Below are 20,470 nucleotides of genomic sequence, written 5' to 3'. Positions count from 1 at the left end.
TGACTCAGACTGTGATATGCATTCTGACAGTCCAAATTACTGGTCACTGAGCAGAGTGTTTTAGCGTCAAGAAGCAATAGGGCATTGTAGATTTGTAGGCCATCTGGGAACACCTACAAAATGGTACCAAAACAGAGGAAGAGCTGAACTAACTCCATGAAGCGGAGTGGGAAAATTTTCAGGAAACTTGGGCTGACAGAGAGAAATTCTAAGGGTTGTAGACAATTATTAATCCATCCAAACTTACATTTGAACATCAACTTTAAGACAGGCGGTTTACCAAAGACAATGATCAAATACATATTTCCTCTCTAGAATATAGAATTCTGTTCAATTTTGAACTGAGGCAATGAACCACAATGACATCTAAGTGTCAGAAGCTACCTATCTCTCATTCTCACTCCTTTCTCAGTCAGCTATAGCAATGTTACATCTTTGGACTCAGGATCTGCCAAGAGCTCAAAAAGGTAAATTTCCTACCCTAGCAAGAAGTACATAAGGAGCTTCTAGTAAAATCAGTCTTTATTTTTCCTTTGTGGTGTTCTGATCACTAGTTCTCTGGTTCAACATGCCCAGAGAGAGGCTGTGTAGTCCAGTGGAAGGAAGCTTGAATTTGGAGTGAGAAGGCCTGGATTAATATTTCCAATCTGCTTCACTATCCAGGTGACTTTGGTCAAGCCACTTAGTTTCTCACCTGTAAAATGAAGGGATTAGACTAGAAAATTACTAAGGTGTTTCTTCTGTCTCAAAATGCGCTATCATGCTAGGTTTAGTGACACACAGCTAATAATCCCTGCTACTAGCAGAGGCTGATGCTGGTAGCACATCACTTGAGTTCAGGAGTTCTGAATTTTAATAGGGATAGAGCCAATTGCTGTCCCCACTAGGCCTGGTACCAATATGGTGAGCCCCCCTAAGGAAAGATAAACCTGCCCAGGTCATAAATGGAGCAGGTCAAAGCTTTAGGGTAGATGAGCAGTGAGATCAAGTCTGTGAGTGAGGGCTGCAATTCCAGTTTATGTAATATGGGAAACTAGTCTCAAAAACAAGCAAGCAAACAACTTTACTATTGTATTCCCCTCCACCCTGCCCCCAGATATAAGGTATTTATCTGTTTTGACTTTTTCAGTACTTATTCCTTTAACTAGTGGTTTATCATCATGAATTACTAAGCTCTAGTGCATTGTGGATCATTCTGACCTCTGATTTTCACATATTCTTTGACTCTTGATTACCCAAATTATTGATTTTTCTCTATTCTGGACTTCTGGTAACCAGATATTCCCTAACCCTTTTCTTGACTGCCTGAATTTATGACCTTCTGCTTTCTTGACTTTTAGGAATTCTGGCCTTTGTGTGATACTTCCTTTTCTACCACCCCAGCCCCAACATTAAAAATAGCACCTGAGATACAACTAAGCCTTCAAAAGAAAGAAGGTACTTCAGAAAATAGAATTCATAGTTTTGATTGATACAAAAAATTAAAGGAATTGTCACTGCCTCTGGAAGCAGTTCATTCCACTTTTGTATAACTCTAATTTTTAAGATGTGTCTCCTTTACCATAAGCCTAAATGCTTTTCTTTGCATCTTCCATTCTTGTTCCTAGTTTTTCCCTCTAGGGTCAGTCAGATAAAGTTTCGCCCTTCTTTCATTTGTCAGTCTTTCAGATTCTTGAAAATTGCTAGCATATCCTTCCAGTCTCCTCTTTTATGGGTTATATATTCCCACTTCCTAAATCACATTTTTCCTATGCCTAGTTAGCACTTATCCAATTCTGCCTTGCAATATGTCTTATAATGCTGACTTGTATTGTTATTTAACCATTTCAGATTACTTCTATGGCCCTTCTAGCTCTAATATTCTTTGACTCATGTGTGTGTGTGTGTGTGTGTGTGTGTGTGTGTGTGTGTGTGTGTGTGTTTAGGAAGACTGCAGGTTTCTTATGAGAGCTGTTTTATACCTCTCTTGAATCCTCAACAATGTTTCTGACATAGCAGATGCTTATGAAATACTGTACTTGTTGAGTAAATGAATGAATGGACAACTGAAAAAATGAATTAATGAATGGATGAATGAAGATGGAAGAAGTACCATGTCAAGTTTCCAGCACTTAGTCATAACATCATCTTTTCCTTTACACAAAAGTTGTTCTCAGCTCCCAAAGTTGTTTGATTTTCATTATGGTTCATTGAAATTCAGACCACATTTATCTTTTCTGTTAAAAAGAAATACCTCAGATTGAGTCTGCCATTTTACATTTTGAAATCAACCCAAACCACAAAACACATATTTTTAAATATTTTATTATAAAATTCTAGGGGGAAATTCATTTCTAAAATGAAGGGTAAAAGATAGTGTTGTTTAGGTATTGAAATATGCAAAACTACTTTGAAGTGAAATGAAGTGTTGGACCAGATGATTTCCAAAGTTCATTTCAGCTCCAAAGCCAGTGATCTATTTACTCAGAAGCTAAATAGGAAAAAGAAAAAGTCATTTTTCTTTAATATAGCAAGCAAATAGCTACATTTTGGATTATCTAAGACCTTTGGCTACTCCATCTGTGTTTTTTTTAATTTATTTATACATCACACATTTATAAGATTTTTCTCTGTACCAGTGTTTTTTAATAGTTTAATTTTGATGATAGGGAGAGATTTCTCCTCTTGTCATATATAACTAGTAAGTTAGGGGTACTTAAGAATCCAATTCAGAATGTTTTTTTTCAATTCTTATGTAAAGAGCCCTCTGTTAGGTTCTTGATTATATACAACAACAAATAAGAAATAGCTCAAAGAAATTACAGTCTAGACTGGTGTTCCTCTGCTGTTAACCAAATGGTAAGGAGAAGCTATGAAACTCATGCCAATTCATTTGGTTATTTGACTTTTGATTATATCACGTCAATGCCAAATCAAATTCTAGAACCTACTCTCTGATAGCAAATGGAGACCAGCACGGGAATTACTAGGGGAAGGTGTGAACTTTACTGTGATATGGCAGGCATAAAAGCTAAGGTTATCTTCCTTGCATTAAGAGAAGCATCTTGTCTGGTTGAGGATGGTCAGGGTGCTGCCTGGTTAAGACAAACTAGAAATGTTATGTTACACATTAAAACCACATTTTTAGGAAGCAGAAGGACAAGGAGGTTAATCAGGATTGTGAGCAGGCTGAAAAAGCATGATGTATGAGGTCAATTTAAACACAATAACAATAATAATAATAATAATAATAATAATAATAGCTAGCATTCAGTATTTTATGGTTTACAAAGTGATTTAGAAATATTATTTTATCCTCATATCTGAAAGGTATGTGTTATTATTCCCATTTTACAAAAGAGAAAATTGAGGCAGACATCAAGGTTAAGTGACTAACCTAGAGTCACACGGTTAGTATGTGTCTGAAATAGAATTTGAACTCAGGTCTTTCTGACTAGAGGTCCAGAGTCTTATACATTGTACCACCTAGCTGCCTCAATTGAAGGAACTGGGGATGTTTAGCTAGAAAAAAAAAAGAAGACCTAAGGAAGCTGAGATAGTCATTTTTAACTATATGAAGAATAACCATATGAAAGGAAAATTAAAATCATGCTTCTTGTCACCACCAAACAGTCCAATAGTAATGGCTCAAAGTTGACAAGGGTCCCAAAGTGGAATGAACTGTTTTAGGACCTAATTAATGGCAACTTAGAAGTTGTTGACCAGCCTGTCTTGGAGACCTCTGATTGACAAAGAACTCACAAAGTCCTGAGGGAGCCTAGAACTCTTTCTCCTTTTTCCCAGTCCCACACTCCTCTAATATGTGGAAGGAACTAGAACCCATACAAGACAAGAGTTGTTTGAAGGAAATGGGCATATTTGACTTTAAAAAGGAAAAAATGTATCAGGGAAAAGGGTACCTGCATTCAAGTACTAGAAGGACTGCCACGGGGGAGAAGGATTAGTTTTGCTCCACTGAGCCCCAGAGGGCAAGAACTAAGAGTTATGGGTGAAAGTCAGAGGGAAGGAGATTTGGGGTCAATGTCAAGAACTTACTAAAATTAAATTTACCCAAAAGAATAGTTTTCTCATAGGTAGAGACTGAATGATCACTTTGGGGAGTTCTTATAGATGGAATCCATGTTTTTAGTAGGGAATTGGTCAAGATATCCTCTGAGGCATCTAGTCTGTGGTATCTTCCTGCTCTAAATATATGATTCTACAATTCATAATTCTATGATTCCTTAAATGAGTTAATAGTGTGAAAAAACCACATAATATTCTACTGCATGAAAAAAAAACAAATATGATGAATACAGAGCATGAAAAGATTTATTCAATCTGATGCAAAGTGAAATAAGTGGAGCCAAGAAAACATTAAATAAAATGACAACAATGTACACAAAAACACTCAAAAGAGAAAGCTACAAAATGATAAACAGTAAGCATGGCCCCAAACAAGAGAAATGAGAAGACACTCCTCATCCCACTCCTTTACAAAGGTAGGAGGTCCATGGGTATGGCACACTGCATATTTAGACTTTTTCAATGTATTGATTGATTTTGCTTATGTTTTTCTTTTCTTACTTTCTTATAATTAAAAACAGTATTTGTTATATGTAACCTAAGTCCCAAAGCCCATTGGAATAGGCCCATCTCCCCACCGGTGAAGATCAGTGCCATGTACCTGCATGAGGAAAGGGATAGAGTTGGCAAGAGAGGGAGAAAGAAGAGCATCACACTCTTCACGTCTCTTCAGGCTTCCAGCTCTGACACAGAAGATGGATGCTCACCCCAACTTCAGGTGGTTCAAGGGAAAATAAGATTCTGTGAAGAAGTCAACATGAGTGCAGCTGGCAGTCTCTGTTAGGTTGCTATCCACAATTTCCTGCACTAGCAATTTGAAGGAATTCTCCCTTGACTGAAATCTAGGCATCTCTCTCAGCTGAGCTGAGTTACTTCATTCCTAATAGGAGAGCTCCTTCACTCTGTATTGTCTGGCATGTTTTCTCATAGATACCGTCTTTCATTTCTATTTTGCTTTTTACTTAGATAAATGAGTTTCTTTGCTAATTGCTATGTGTGTTCACTTTGGAACTAGTATTTGATGGGAAGAGAGTCAAGCCTTGGATATAAAGCTTGGGATCTTGCTTCTCCCATTAATGAATAACAATAAGAAATTCAGCCTGAACCTGAAAATCATGTCCTCTAGACCAATAATATTTAAGGGAACAGATAGATATAATTTGAGCCCCATATACACTCTATATGAAGAGAATAAAATGGCCAAACTTCTGATGGCATCCTTCTGTTTCCTACCATAACAGGAATTAAAGTCTCCCTTGGAGAAAGGTGGAGAGAAGAGGCCAGAGGTATGTCTTCTGTCTATCTTTGAGTCACACTGCCATGTTACATGTAGGGAGCAGCCTCACTACATAGAGGATGACTATGGGAGGGGTATGAATAGGAATACTGGAAGAAATTCTGGTGATGAGGAAAAAGTATAAATTCAAATCATCTTTTAAAAAACAAATATGAACTCTGACTACATTTTTTTAAAATTTACATTATTTTCTTTATTTCTTTTTAGTTTTCACAACATTCACTTCCTCAAGATTTTGAGTTCCAAATTTTCTCCCCATCTCATCCCTCCCCCCCACCCCAAGATGGCACGCATTCTGTATACCCCTTCCCCTAATCTGCCCTCCCTTCTATCTCTCCCCCCTCTTCTCTTATCCTCTACCCCTTCTATTTTCCTGTAAGGCAGGATATATATCAATACCCCATTTCCTGTATTTCTTATTTCCCAGTTGCCTGTGAAAACAATTTTTAACATGTTTTTATAACTTTGGGTTACAAATTTTCTCCCTTCTTCCCTTCCCACCCACCCTCATTGAAAAGGCAAGCAACTAGATACAAGTTATACATGTGTAGTCACGCAAAACACTTCCATAGTAGTCATGTTGTCAAAAACTAACTATATTTCCCTTCATCCTATCCCGCCCCTCATTTATTCTATTCTCTTTTTTGACCCTGTCCCTTCTCAGAAGTGTTTGCTTCTGATTATCCCCTCCCACCATCTGCCCTCCCCTCTATCATCTCCCTGCTGTCTTGTTTCCTTCCCCCCCTTATTTTCCTGTAGGGTAAGATAAATTTCCATACCCAATTGTGTACGTTATTCCCTTCTTAAGCCAAATCCTATGAGAATTAGATTCACTCATTCCCTCTCCCCTTCCCCCATTTCCCCTCCACTGTGAAAGCCTTTTCTTGTATGTTTCATGTGAGATAATTTACCCCATTCTACCTCTCCCTTTCTCCTTCCCCCAGTATAATCCTCTTTCACTCCTTAATTTTATTTTCCAGATATCACCCCTTCATCTTCAACTTGCCCTGTGCCCTCTATCTATCTATACATACATATATTTTTTTCCCTCCCACTACCCTAATACTGACAAAGGACCATGAGTCACAAATATCATCTTTCCGTGCAAGAATGCAAAAATTTCAACCTCCATAAGTCTCTTATGATTTCTCTTTCCTGTTTACCTCTTCATGTTTCACTTGAGTCTTATATTTGAAAGTCAAATTTTCTATTCAGCTCTGGTCTTTTCATCAAGAATGCTTGAGAGTCCTCTATTTCACTGGATGTCCATATTTTCCCCTGAAGGATTATGGTCAGTTTTAGCTGGGTAGGTGATTCTTGGTTGTAATCCCATCTCCTTTGCCCTCCAGAATATTATATTCCAAGCCCTGAAGTCCCTTAATGTAGAAGCTACTAAATCTTGTGTTATCCTGATTGTATTTCCATGATACTTGAATTGTTTCTTTCTGCCTGCTTGCAATATTTTCTCCTTGACCTGGGAACTCTGGAATTTGGCTACAATATTCCTAGGAGTTTTCCTTTGGGAATCTCTTTCAGGAGTTGATTGGTGGATTCTTTCCACTTCTATTCTGCCCTTTGGTTCTAAAATATCAGGACAGTTTTCCTTGATAATTTCTTGAAAGATGATGTCTAGGCTCTTTTTTGGATCATGGCTTTCAGATAGTCCAATACTTTTTAAATTCTCTCTCCTGGATCCATTTTCCAGGTTAGTTGTTTTTTCAATAAGATGTTTTACATTTTCTTCTATTTTTTCATTCTTTTGGATTTGTTTTACAGTGTCTTGATTTCTCATAAAGTCACTAGCTTCCAATTGCTCTATTCTAATTTTTAAGGAAGTATTTTCTTCAGTAAGCTTTTGGACTTTTTTTTCTATTTGGCCAATTTTGCTTTTTAGGGCATTTCTTCTCCTCATTGGCTTTTTGGACCTCTTTTGCCATTTGGGTTAGGCTATTTTTTAAGGTGTTATTTTCTTCAGTATTTTTGGAGGGCTCCTTTAGAAAGCTGTTGACTTGTTTTTCATGATTTTCTTGTATCACTCTCAGTTTTTCCTCTACTTCTCTTATTTGCTTCTCAAAATCCTTTATGAGCTCTTCCATGGCCTGACACCAATTCATATTTTTCTTGGAGGCTTTGGATGTAGGAGCTCTGACTTTGTTGTGTTCTTCTTGTTGTATATTTTGATCTTCTTTGTAAACAAAGTAAGATTCTATAGTCTGACCCTTTTTGCCCTGCTTGCTCATGATCCCAGCCAATTATTTGAGTTATAAATTCTTTGCTAAGGTAGGGGTCTGCTTCCAATGTGGAGAATGTACTGTCCCAAGCTTCAGGGGTTTTGTGCAGCTGTTTTCAGAGATACTTGTAGGGACCTGTAAATTTTCAGTTCTTCCAAGGTTCTATGATCAAGAGCGAGGTGTTTACTCATTTCCTGGACCGTGCTCTGCTCTATGAGTGACCACAAGCACACTTTTCTGTCTTGTAACTGTGAGGAGTATTTTCTCTTCACCACCACTATGAGCTCCACTGCTCCAGTGCTCTTCCTGACCCCAGGACCACCACCCAGAACTGTGACCCAGATCCAAGTGTGGGCAAAGCAAGAGAATTCTGCACTAGCAGAGAGATCCCTGAAATTCCCCTCTGATCAGACACTCAATTCCTCCTCATTCTGTGGGCCAGAAGCTCAGGAGGCACAGCTGCCACAGGGCCAGGCTCGGACACTGGAGCTGAGACCACTGAGCTTCTCTCTCACCACCACAGACACAGACTTCCCACTGACCTTCTGTCTTTGGCATTCCTGGATTGAGAGTTCTGGAAACCAACACAACTGCCTGTGATTCAGTCCTCTGAGGCCTGCTCCAGGTTCACTGAGGCCTGTGCACCCATGCCAAACTGCACTTCTCTCCCAGCCCTGTGCAATATACCTTTCCAATCAACCATTCAGGTTGTCTTGAACTGGAATTTTGTTTCACTTTGTTTTTTTGTGGGTTCTGCTGCTTTTGAATTTGTTTAGAGCCATTTTTTATAGGTATTTGGAGGAGTTTGGGGGAAAGCTCAAGCAAGTCACTGCTTTTATTCTGCCGTCTTGGCTCTGCCCCTCTGACTACATTTTTAAAAGAGGAATAGGATATGGTATATTGGAAGTGGTAGCCTCACAGTCTTCTGCCCTTATCATTTTTGGAGTTTGAGAGGGATTCAGACCAGTGATTTTAAGGTATAAGGAAACTCTATATGAAGAAATTCCCTTTATCAATGCAGATCTGTAATTTTCTGTAATATTATTACATCATTTTAGTGAGTTGTCTGGTACAGTGAGTTTTCTGGTAGAGAGTTTAAATGACTTGCCCAGAGTAACAAAGCAAGTATGTGTGAAGGACTCAAATGTAGGCCTTCCTTCCTCTGGGGACAGCTCTCTATCCACTATGCCTTGCTAATTCTCACTCAGATCATAGCATATTTACAATATTTTGCTCGGTTGAGACTGATATAAGGTGGCACAGTTTGAGAAGGTTATTGACAAGTTATTGACAAGTACGTCCATAGAAGGGTAATTAAGATAGTGAGAAGAAAAACCAGGATATATAAGAAGTAGTTGGAAGAAATCTATTAGCTTTCAACTGAGGGAGAAAACAGACTTTTTAGTATGGTTTTGATGGAAGCCTTCAAATATCTGGCATATTGCTGCATCAAACACAGATTAGCATTATTGTTTGACCTCTGAGGGCAGAATTAAGAACTGAGGATAGAAGTAATAGGGAGACTGATTTTGGCTCAGTATGAGAAAGAACTTTCTAACCCTTCTCCCCCTTTTTGAACAAAACTTATGATTTCATTGATATAGAGCAGCCTTCTCCAAAGCAGTGTGTGCCTGCTGCAAAGAGAGTGCAAAGAAATCTATACATTGGGGAGCATGAAAATTTTAGAACTGAGATTAGGAGAGTTCAGCAGGCCTCCCTTTCTAACCTTCTCCCAATTTTTGCTCAGTTAGGCTGGGCTAGACAATTAGCTGTGTGGAGTCAGACTAACTCCAACCACACTACTAATTCCAGCTCTTAACATCCTCCCTCCCTCTAAAAACTCTCTCATATTTTCCTGCCACTGTGCCTTGGTTAGCCTGATTCCCTCCACAGAATGCCAGTCCATCAGGGTTAAGTGACTTGTTCTAAGGCACACAACTAGTAAGTGTCTAAGGCCAGATTTGAACTCAGTTCCTCCTTATTCCAGGTCTGGTGCTCTATCCAATCTACCACCTAGTTGCCTTCTTTATTGATTCTTCCTATTTATCTCTCAATCTAAATCTTACCTCCTCCATGAAGCCACCCCTGACTAATTCAATCTACTAGAATCTTGACCTTCTCTGAATACTTGAAGTACTTATTTAGTGTCTTATTTAATTGACAATTACCCATACACGTTATTGTACAGGTTCATGATATCTCTTTAATATCTTTGTATTAGTATACAAGTTATTTAGTTTTTCATTTTTTTCACCCTATCTCTTCAACTGGATTGAAAGTTCCCTGAGTTCAGAGACCATGAATTAAGTTTGTTTTGGCCCTGGCACATATCTATTTGTATTGCTACAAATGAAAAACCTGGGAGTTTCTGGGTAATTAATAGCAAGTTTATTAATTAGGCTAGCTAATAATAAATAAGTTGATGGTCAGTGGCTTCTCTCAGTAACCAAGACTCCTAATAGGGAATGCCTTAAATTTTTTTTTGAAAGGGAATGCCCCTGACAGGAGAAATCAATGTTTATTGGTAGACATTTAAATTAGTAGATGGGCTAAAAGTCTTCAGCACCTTTTGGTGAGAATTTATCTTGATCACGAGACTCAGTTACCTCTAGCAATCTGGAGAAAGGAATTAATCTCTGCCCAGATGACTCTGGTTGATTTTCTCCTTCATGAATTTGGTCATTCTAAACTCCAAAGAAGGGGTATAGGGGAATAAGATCAATGTTTTGGGGTTGGAATTCACTTAGATTATATTCTTTTTATACTCTAAAAAGAAGTAACGTATCCTAGTTCAGTGGGGTCTCATTCATGGGGTCCCACCCAAGAGAGGAGCATGTTCTCAGAGGATTTGGACAGACTTGCTAACTGACCTACAGCCCAAATAAGAAAAAAAAAAAGCCTGGATCCCAATTTAATAATTGCTTGTTAATATAATAGAAAAATAATTTCCCTCAGTATCTACATCTATATCTACCTATATATCTACATCTATAGCTACATTTATATCTATATAAGCTATATACTTATATCTCTACCTGTATATCAATATAGTGGATAGATAGTATGTGAATATTTTAGCACCTGAATTATCAACCATGACAAACTAAAAATATATAATTTATTACATATAAATTCTTTGGGGTCAAGAACTATGACACATTTAATCTTTGTATCCATATGGTTTGGCACAGGTCTTGTGACACAGAGACAGTATGACACTTTGTAGCAAGAATAGAATTTAGAATCTGAAGACCTGAGTTCATATCCTAGGCTCTTATGTTTCCTGATTTTGTGATCTTGATCAAGTCACTTCCATTTCTAAATTCTATGATTTAGAAATGATTTTATGAGGTGATTTGGAAGTGAAAATGGAAAGCAGTTGAGGTAGAGAGGTGAAGGGAAGGAAATCTGCCATTTCTACACAAGCTTTGGATAGTAAACTTGGATTCTGGAAGGCCTGAATTTGACTTCCACCATCCAGACTAGTTATGTGACCTGAGCAATTCACCTAGCCTCTGTAAGACTCAAAATCCCAATTTGTGATGTGGAGATAAGTCATACGGTGCCTTCCTCCCAGGGCTTTGGTGAAGTTCAAATCAAATAACCTAGGCTAGATGTTCTGTGAAATTTGGAATATGATATACTGTCTTTTGTCAATACCGTTATTGTTGCTGTTTTTATTACTCATTGAATATTTTCCTTGTAGCTAGAATGTGATAAGAAGACTCACTGTGGCTAATATCTGAGGACACACTGATGTGAGGTTCCAGGACATCCCCTATTGCTAGGAAGTGCATAGGCAAGAATTCCTAGCATGAGACTGCCCCAATCACTCTGATCAGAATATGCTCAGCCTTATGACCATATAATTCACCTTGTTTTTACACAGTGTTTCTCCTCACAATAAAAGTCCAGAATCCATTAAAATGAATGAGTTCCCTAAGCCAAGGATTTCACCCAAGCATTGCTAATGAAGGGACCAACTTCAGATTTATTCAAAATGCGTAAATCTCTTGAGTTGGCAAAATTGGCCTAGAAATCAGTAGAGGGAAATTTATGAGATTTCTGGCACTGGGATTTCTAGCCCAGGAGGAAAAGCACAAAAGTTGAGAGACTGAAAGTCATGGGGGGGAAAAAAAAGCTTTATCTTGAGTTGAAAAATGGTCCAGTTCAAATACTTCTTTTAAAATGAAGCAGAGGCTCAAAGGATTCCTGTCTTGCTTGTCCTTGCTCTCCAAGGCTCAAATGATAAATGGAAGCGACTTGGTGTGGTATAAAGAGCACTTGACTAAGAGAAGCAACACTTGATATGTGGTTAGGAGGTCTGGGTAAATTCATTCATTCAACAGACACCTTAAAATAAGTTGAATTAGACATTTAAACCAGAGGAATAGTATGAGCAATGGATATTTACTAGTGGTGTAATCTGTAAAATGGGAATTTTATTAATTTTACTGCTTAATTTATGATTGGTTTGGGGAAGGTGATTTACAAGTTTTATAACTTGCTCTGCAAATTTAAACTAATTATTCTTGTTCCTGGAACCATCATTGACTTTGACCTTGAACAAGTCACTTCTCTGCAACAAGCCTCAGTTTCCTCATATACACAGAAGAAATAATAATATCATTAGAGAGAACCTATGGAAAATGAAGAGGAACAAATTAGAATATGTGACAAAGTTATTTAAAAAGTAGTATGTAGAACTGGGCACAGTGGTACACAACTTAATTCACATATCTGGGGAGGCTGAGGCCAACTGATCATTTGAGCTTGGGAGCTAGCTGCAGTAGGGCTAATTCTCATCATATATCCCAGAAGTGGAAGACAACCACATACCAAGGTTGGGAATGGAACATGTCAAAACTTCTATACCAATCTACAGTGAGGTCAGGATCATGAGTAGCTGCTGTACTTCTAGACTGGGAAAGATGGGAAGGAAGGAAGGAAGGAAGGAAGGAAGGAAGGAAGGAAGGAAGGAAGGAAGGAAGGAAGGAAGGAAGGAAGGAAGGAGAGTAGAAAGGATGTAAGAGAGGGAGAAAGGAGAAAGGGAAGGAAGGAGGAAGTATAAGTAGAAATAAATCAGGCAAGGGGAATTTATGGTTTCCTTGAACTTGGATTTTTTGAACCAGGAAGTAGTAACAAAAAAGGAGTCAGGAAAAGAAAGTTCATGAAGAAAAATTGCACCTCCAGAATGGTTCAATTCAAATTTGAATTTTAAAATTAGCCAAAGATCCATGAGGTGTTCATTCTGTTCTGACTCTTCCAATGGTTAGGCTAGGTCAGGTTATTCCAGGCCAAGGCAAGACAAGGCAAGACAAGAGTGGGATAGCATAGCACAGCATAACATAGGGTAGCACAGTGTAGCATAGTAACTTATATTTTGTAATGTTTTAAATTTCTCTCATGCTTTCTTCACAACTCTTTGAGGTAGCTGACATACTTATCATTATCCTCCATTTTCAGATGATAAAACTGAATCCCAGAAAAATCAAATGATTTGTTAATTATCACAAATCTAGTATAATCTGAACTGGGCTACAACAGAATGGAATAGAATAGAATACTTCATTTCTGTCCAGAAACCTTTCCAATCTACAGCACGAATGAGAACTACAAAAAAAGTGAATAGGCCTTAGCGCCCAAAACAGATGTCCCCAAATCCATGCATTTAAAGCTTGTGTTTTCCTCATGAGAGAGGATGTCATTCTCAGAGCCTTCTTCTTCTTAGATGAATCATAATACTTACAAGCTCGGTGATCTGTTTTCTCAGCCCACAGAAGTTTAGAAACAGAAAATTGGAATAGAGGAAACTGCTAGAAGGAACACACTTAGAGGAGCAATAAGTAACAGCTCACAAGCAAAGGCAGTGGCAAAAGAATTGTAAAAGCATTCTTTAGCACTGAAAAACATCATAGTAGTATGAGGCCATTTAGTGTAGGGCAAAGAGCACCACATTCCAGGAAGCCCTGAAGGCTTTATAGTTGCAACACAGCACAATAATAGAGGTTCAGAATGATTATAATAAGTGACCAAGAAAAAAAAAATTAAGTGATATTCACTGTTCCCTGTTTAAGAAGGCAAAGAAGTGCATCACGCATTTAAAAAAAAAAAAAGATTTTCACCGAAAATTGCTAATTCAATTCAATAGACATTTGTTAAGCATTGTCTATGGAACAAAGCAATATGGTAGACAGGGCAGGGCTTTGAAGGGAAATAGCACGTTTTTAAAAAGTGTAGATATAGTCTCTTCCCTCAGGAAGCTTACAGTCTTGTACAGTAATCTCTCTGTTTTCCAGAAAACAAAGCATTCTCAAATGAATCATCCACTAGGAATTCAAGAGAAGCAAGATTTTACTGAATCATTATTTACAGCAGTCAATTTATAAAGTTATGTATGTATATAGATGACCACTCCATTTTAATATGGGAAAGAACTTCAAAAAGCATCTAGTGTGAACTCCTAAATCTAGAACCTTTCTATTGTATCCCTGGCAAGTGGCCATCCAGCCCCTGCTTGAAAACTTCCAACTAATGGTACTGCATTGCCTCCTGAGTCAGTCCTTGCATTTTTGGACAATTCTAATGATACAGAAGATTTTCCTTATGTAAAGCTAAAAATCTGTCTTCTCTATAATTTTGACATATTGGTTCTAATTCTGACATCTAGGACCAAGCATATAAGTTTAATAATCCCTATAGAGCAGAGGTGTCAAACTCAGTCTACAAAAAAATCCCCAAGTGAAGCTAGGTTAAGCTATAATTAGAAAATGTTTAACAAAATAATTTTTTAAATGCAACATAGATATTATTAATTTGTTGTTTTCTCAGTTAATATGTAGCCAATAGGTATTTATTTCTATTTGAGTCTGACACCATGGTTCTACACAACCTTTCAAATACTTCCTGGCTGTTTTCATGGCTCCCAAAAACTCTCTTCTCCAGGCTAAACATTCCTAGTTCCTTCAACCAATATAGCAGCAGTTGAGTTCACTCATCATCCTGATCCCCCTCCTCAGAAAGAGCTCTACATACTGATATCCTTCTTAAAATATGATTGTCAGAGCTGAACACCTTTATTTAGATTATGGGGGACAGAGGACAAGAGGATTTATCACCTTCATGCTGGACCCTCTATTTCTATTCATGTTATTTCTAGTAGTATTTATATTAATGTAGCACTATCTGTAATAGCAACCATAGAATTCTTTCAGGTAAGTTATACCGTATTCTCTTCTCCTAGACTCCTGTGAACTAGAGGCATCTGGTTACCAATTAACATCATGAGTACTCCAGCATGGTATACTAAGAAGAGTGTCTAATCTGGAGTCAGGAGAGACTTGAATTTGAATCCTGTTTCTGACATCTACCAATTTTGTAAACATGGGAAAGCCACTTAACCTCTCAACCTTAATTTCTCACCTACAAAAATGGGAATAATATCTGCATTATATATCACATAGGTATTCTACGAGATTCCAATGAGGTGATGTACTTATTGGGTTTTGCAAACTTTAAAGTGCTATATAAATATCAGTTATTATTGGAAAGAGGGAGGAAAAAGAGCAACATGTGGACTGAGCAAAATGTGGAAAGAGAAGAGAGATGTAACCACAACAGAAGTTACAGAATGTTGTTTGCATGGATATAAATCTCAGAATCTTTTTTCAGGGCAAATTGCCCATATCACATCAAGCTCCCAAGACCAGATGGCTCCAAGGGGTGGCTCCAGCTGCCTACCCTCACCACAAACTACATAAAGCTTGGACAATAACCTAAATAGAAATAATGCCTCATTTTTCTACAAAATATAAAGTTTACTCACAGTAATTCTGTGAGGTAGGGAATTGTTACTAAACACGATTATCACCATTTAAAAAATAGTAAACACTCAAGAGAGTTGTATTCTCAAAGATGCTAGAATTACTGGAATGCAGAAAGAACTGAGGTCTCACAATTATAGGCCCTGTGCCCTTTCCATTACACCACATTGCTATTCAGGTTTCCTTACTCCATGAAGGATCCCAAGGTTCAGGAAAAGCATTTCATTTAGCACCGTGATGTTTCTTAGAAGTGGTCTTGCTAATTCTGCAGAGGGAAATCCTCAATTAAACAGTGGAAAGTGACTCAGCCCAGGTTATATGGTTAGATAACACTGATACATGAGCTCCTACATATACTGAGCATATTGAGCAGGAGCGTTCTACTGGGTTTGGGGTAGAAAGTGTAGCTTACAGGGTATCTTGGAAACTCTTAATTATCTTCCCAAATTATAAAAGAAGCAGCTACTGGTAACTTTTGTCTAAATATTAAATAGCTCTTGGATTTCCAGCACACAGAAATAGCCCAAGTTTTTACCTTGACCAAAACAGAAAGAAATAGAAATTTGTTACTGTTTTCCCTTTCAGGTATTCATAATAAAGGCAGGAATATTGACTAAAAAGGTGGAAGATTATAAGACTTTGGCTTCACTCTACTTTTGTTCTGGATTACTTTCATTTGCATGACCATCAGGAAAGATCGTGGGAAAGAGGTGGGCTTCATAGTCCTGGCCTCCCACCTAGTACTTGTGATTGTTGTTATTTTGGCAGGGTCCCATGAATAGCTTTGGGGAGCCAGCACAGATGAAAGGCTAAATAGGAATTATAAGTCATTTTCTAAGTCTAAGTGAAATAGTTATCTGGGTCTATAGACTATAGGAAGGTAGGAAGGAAGATGGGTTCAGGGGAAAAGATGATGAGCTCTGTTTTGGACATATTGAATTTAAGATATCCACTGAACATCCAGTTAGAGATGTCTGAAACTCAATTGAAGATGAAATATTGGAGATCAGCAGAGTGATTCAAGCAGGAAATGTAGATTTGTAAATCATCAGCAAAGAAAGATGGCAATTAAATCCATGGGAGCTAATGAGATCACCAAGCAGGTAGAAGAGAAGAGAACCCAGGACAAAACCTCGAGGAACACCTGGGGTTAGAGGGCATGATCTGGAGGAAGATCCAGCAAAGGAGGCAGAGAAAGAATGATCAGATAGGTAAAAGGAAAACCAAGAGAGAATGGTATCATAAAAACCTAATGAGAAGGGAGTCTCAAGAAGGAGAGAGTGATCAACAGTGACAGAGGCTGTGAAGAGGTCAAGGAGAATGAGGACTGAGAAAAGGCCATTGGATGTGGCAACTAAGAGATCATTAGTAACTTTAGAGAGAGTAAGAACAGTTTAAGTGAAATAATATCAGAAACCTCATTTTAAGGGTTTAAGAAGAGAGTGAGAGGAGAGAAAGTAGAGGAAAAGATCTTTTTGAGGTGTTTAGCTACAAAGAGCAAAAGATATATAGAATAATAGTAGAGATGGAAGGATCAAATGAGGAGTATTTTTTAGGATGACGAAGTCATAGGCATGTTTTTAAGAAGGGATCTAGTAGAGAGGGAGATAATAAAACTTAGTGAGAGAGTGAAGATGACAGAGGTGACAATCTGTTGGAAGAAATGATAAGTAATGGGATCATTTCAACAAGTAGAGGGGCTAACCTTGGCAAGGAGTAAGGGCATTTCATCAGGTAAAACAGGGAGTAAGGAGAATAAAGTTGCATAAGGCACTTGAGTAATAGGAGATGAGAAGGAAGGGAGAACAGGGAGTTAATAGTGAACAGCCTCAATTATTTTTCAGTAAAACACGAAGCAAGGTTCTCAGCTGAAAAAGTGGGGGGAGGTAGAAATCTATGAGAAGTTTGAGGAGGGATGAAAAGGTTTAAAAGAGCTATTATAGAGAGTGGGATAGTGAGTAGATAAAGGAGGTAGAATAAGATTGCCTGGCAGAAGTGAGGGCCTAGTTGAGGTTATGTAACATAAATTTGTAGTGGACTCAGTCAAAGTGGTTGAGTGATTTTCTCCACTTTCATTCAGAAACATGTATAGGCATGAAGATGATGAATGATGGGAATGATCCAAGGCTCAGGCTTCGCTAGGCAAAATTACTGATAAAAGAGGGTAAGGGATTCAAGAAAAGAGGACAATATGGAGTTGAATTGGCTCACTAAGGAATCAAGATGGGTAGGGGAGGAGAGAATGACTAATGCAATGGAGATGGACTATGAGAGAGTAGAGGTGTCAAGCGATTAGAAGTCATGGCGAGGATGAAGCACAAAGTTACATAAGAGAAGGCAGAAAGAGATGTGAAAGACCAATAGGTTAGTATCATCATGGGCAAATAATTTATCTTCTGTCTGCCTAAGTTTCCCCCTCAGTAAAATAGAAATCATAATGACACCTACCTCCCAGGTTTGTTGTTAGGACCAAATAAAATAATCTTTGTAAAGCACCTAGTGTAGTGCTACACAGTGGGTGCTTAAAAATGCTTATTCCCTCCCTTCTTCTCACCAAATTACGCGCACACACACACACACACACACGTGTGTGTGTATATATATATGTATATATACATATAGGTATTATGTATATGTATGCATATATGTATATTTGTGTGTATGTGGGGGGGAGAGATAGAGAGATTATATTGATATTGATATCTATGTATATCTACACACATGCATGTATATACGTATATGTATTGTGTGTGTGTGCATATGTGGTAAATTAGATTTAATCTCAAAGGGAAGGCACTAACATTAAGAAAGACTAGGAAAGGTTTCTTGAAGAAGGTGATATTTTAGCTGGGGCATAAAGAATGCAGAGAGGCCAGAACATGGACATGAGGAAAGAGAATTCCAGGTATGAGGTACAGCCAGTAAAAATTCATGGAGGTGGAAGATAGTGTTTCATGTTCAAGGGGTAGCAAGGAGGTCAGTGTCTATGGATTACAGAATTTATGAAGAGATGGAAATCATAAGAAGACTGGAATGGTAGAAAGGAGTCACATTATGAAGGGGTTCAAAAGCCACACATAGAAATGATCCAACCATTTTGGTGAAATTTGGAACTATGCCCAAAGGGCTATAAAAATGTGCATACCCTTTGACCCAGCAATAGCACTTCTAGGGCTATATCCCAAAAAGATCATACAAATGGGAAAAGGACCCACATGTACAAAAATATTCATAGCAGCTCTTTTTGTGGTGGCAAAGAATCAGAAATTGAGAGGATTCCCATCAATTGGGGAATGGCTGAGTAAGTTGTGGTATATGAATGCAATGGAATACTATTGTGCTATAAAAAATGATGAACAGGCTGACCTCAGAAAAAGCTGGAAAGACTTGTGTGGTCTGATGCTGAGTGAAGTGAGCAGAACCAAGAGAATGTTGTACACAATAGCAGTTACATTGTGCGATGACTAATATTGATAAACTTAACCCTTCTCAGCAATACAGGATCTAAGACATCTCAAGGGGCCTCATGATGGAAAATGCTATCCACAGCCAAAGAAAGAACTATGGAAGTTGAATTGCTATCTTTTTTTCTCTTCTGTTGAGTTTTGTTTTCTCTTTCTGATGGTTCCTCCTATTGGTTTTAATTTTTACTTACAACATCACTAATGTAAAAATATGTTTAATAAGAATGTAAATGTATAGCCTATATCAGATTGTGTGCCATCTTGGGGAGGGTGGTGGGGGAGGAAGGGGGAGAAAAATTTTAAACTCAAAAGCATATGTAAGTGATCGTTGATAAATCAAAATAAATTAATAAAAGGAAAAAAAGCCACACATAGAAACTTTATATTTGTTCCTAGAGGTAATAGGGAACCAATGTAGTTGATTACATAGTAGAGTGGTAAGGTCAGATTTACATTTTAGGAAGTTCAGTTTGACAGCTAAGTAGAGGGGGGCTGAAGTGGGGAGAGATTACAGATAGGTGGACTAACTAGAAAGCTATTGATGCAGTCTAACAATAAGGTGATGAGAGCCTGAATTAGGGTGGTTGTAGTGTCAGAGGAGAGAAAGAGTTTCTATTAGAGATGCTGGGAAGTTAGAATGGGGGGGGCAAATCATTAGATATAGGAAGTGAGACAGAGAGAGGAATTGACAATAATATCTACATAGCTAGCTGGCACAAATGGGAAGACAGTGGTGCCTTCAGCAGTAATAGGAAAGTTTGGAAGAGGGGAGGGCTTTGGGAAAAGATAATGAGTTCAGTTTTGGACATGTTGAGTTTAAGATGTCGACTGGACATCCAGTTTGAGATGTCTAATGGGCATTTGAGGATAAAAGATTGAAGATCATGAGAGAGATTAAGGCTAGATAAATAGATCTGACAAGAATAGGCATAGATATGCTACATCCATAAGAAATGATGAGATCATTAAGCAAAATATTATAGGAGAAGAGATGAGGGCCCAAGAGGGTGTGACCTGGATGAAGATCTAGCAAAGGAAATTTAGGAGTTGTCAGGTAGGTGGGAGGAAAACCAGAAAAGAGTGGTGTCCCAAAAACCTAGAGAGAAGAGATTATTAAGGAGACATGAGTTTGTCTTCTACCTTAGACATTTCCTAACTGTGTGATCTTAGACAAGGATTTTAACTTCTTTCAGCCTTAGTTTCTTCATCTGTAAAATGGGGATAGTACCTACCTCCTAAGTTTATTCTGAGAATCAAATGGCATAATATATGTAAACCACTTGGCAAAACTTAAACAGCTATAAAACTTAGCTACTATTATTAACTGTTAGAAACTCATTTGAAGGAGTTCTAAGGGATGTAGCAAACTGTGAATTTAATGAGTCAAATATATATGTATGCATGTATGCAATCAACTATACATATATAACATAGATTCATCATTGTCCTGCATACTCAAAGAGGACCAAAATGATATCACAATGTTGGGGTCAATGTTTAACCTGTCCGACTGTGACTGATCAGACCAATACAAGTTTGGAAGGCTCTACTACATTTTGGGCACAAAGAGTCAATCTGAACATTTGGGAT

Source organism: Phascolarctos cinereus, unplaced genomic scaffold (genome assembly GCF_003287225.1).
Source record: "Phascolarctos cinereus isolate Bilbo 61053 unplaced genomic scaffold, phaCin_HiC Scaffold_4;HRSCAF=312, whole genome shotgun sequence".
NCBI classification, from domain to species: Eukaryota; Metazoa; Chordata; class Mammalia; order Diprotodontia; family Phascolarctidae; genus Phascolarctos; species Phascolarctos cinereus.
This window is presented reverse-complemented; position numbering follows the sequence as displayed.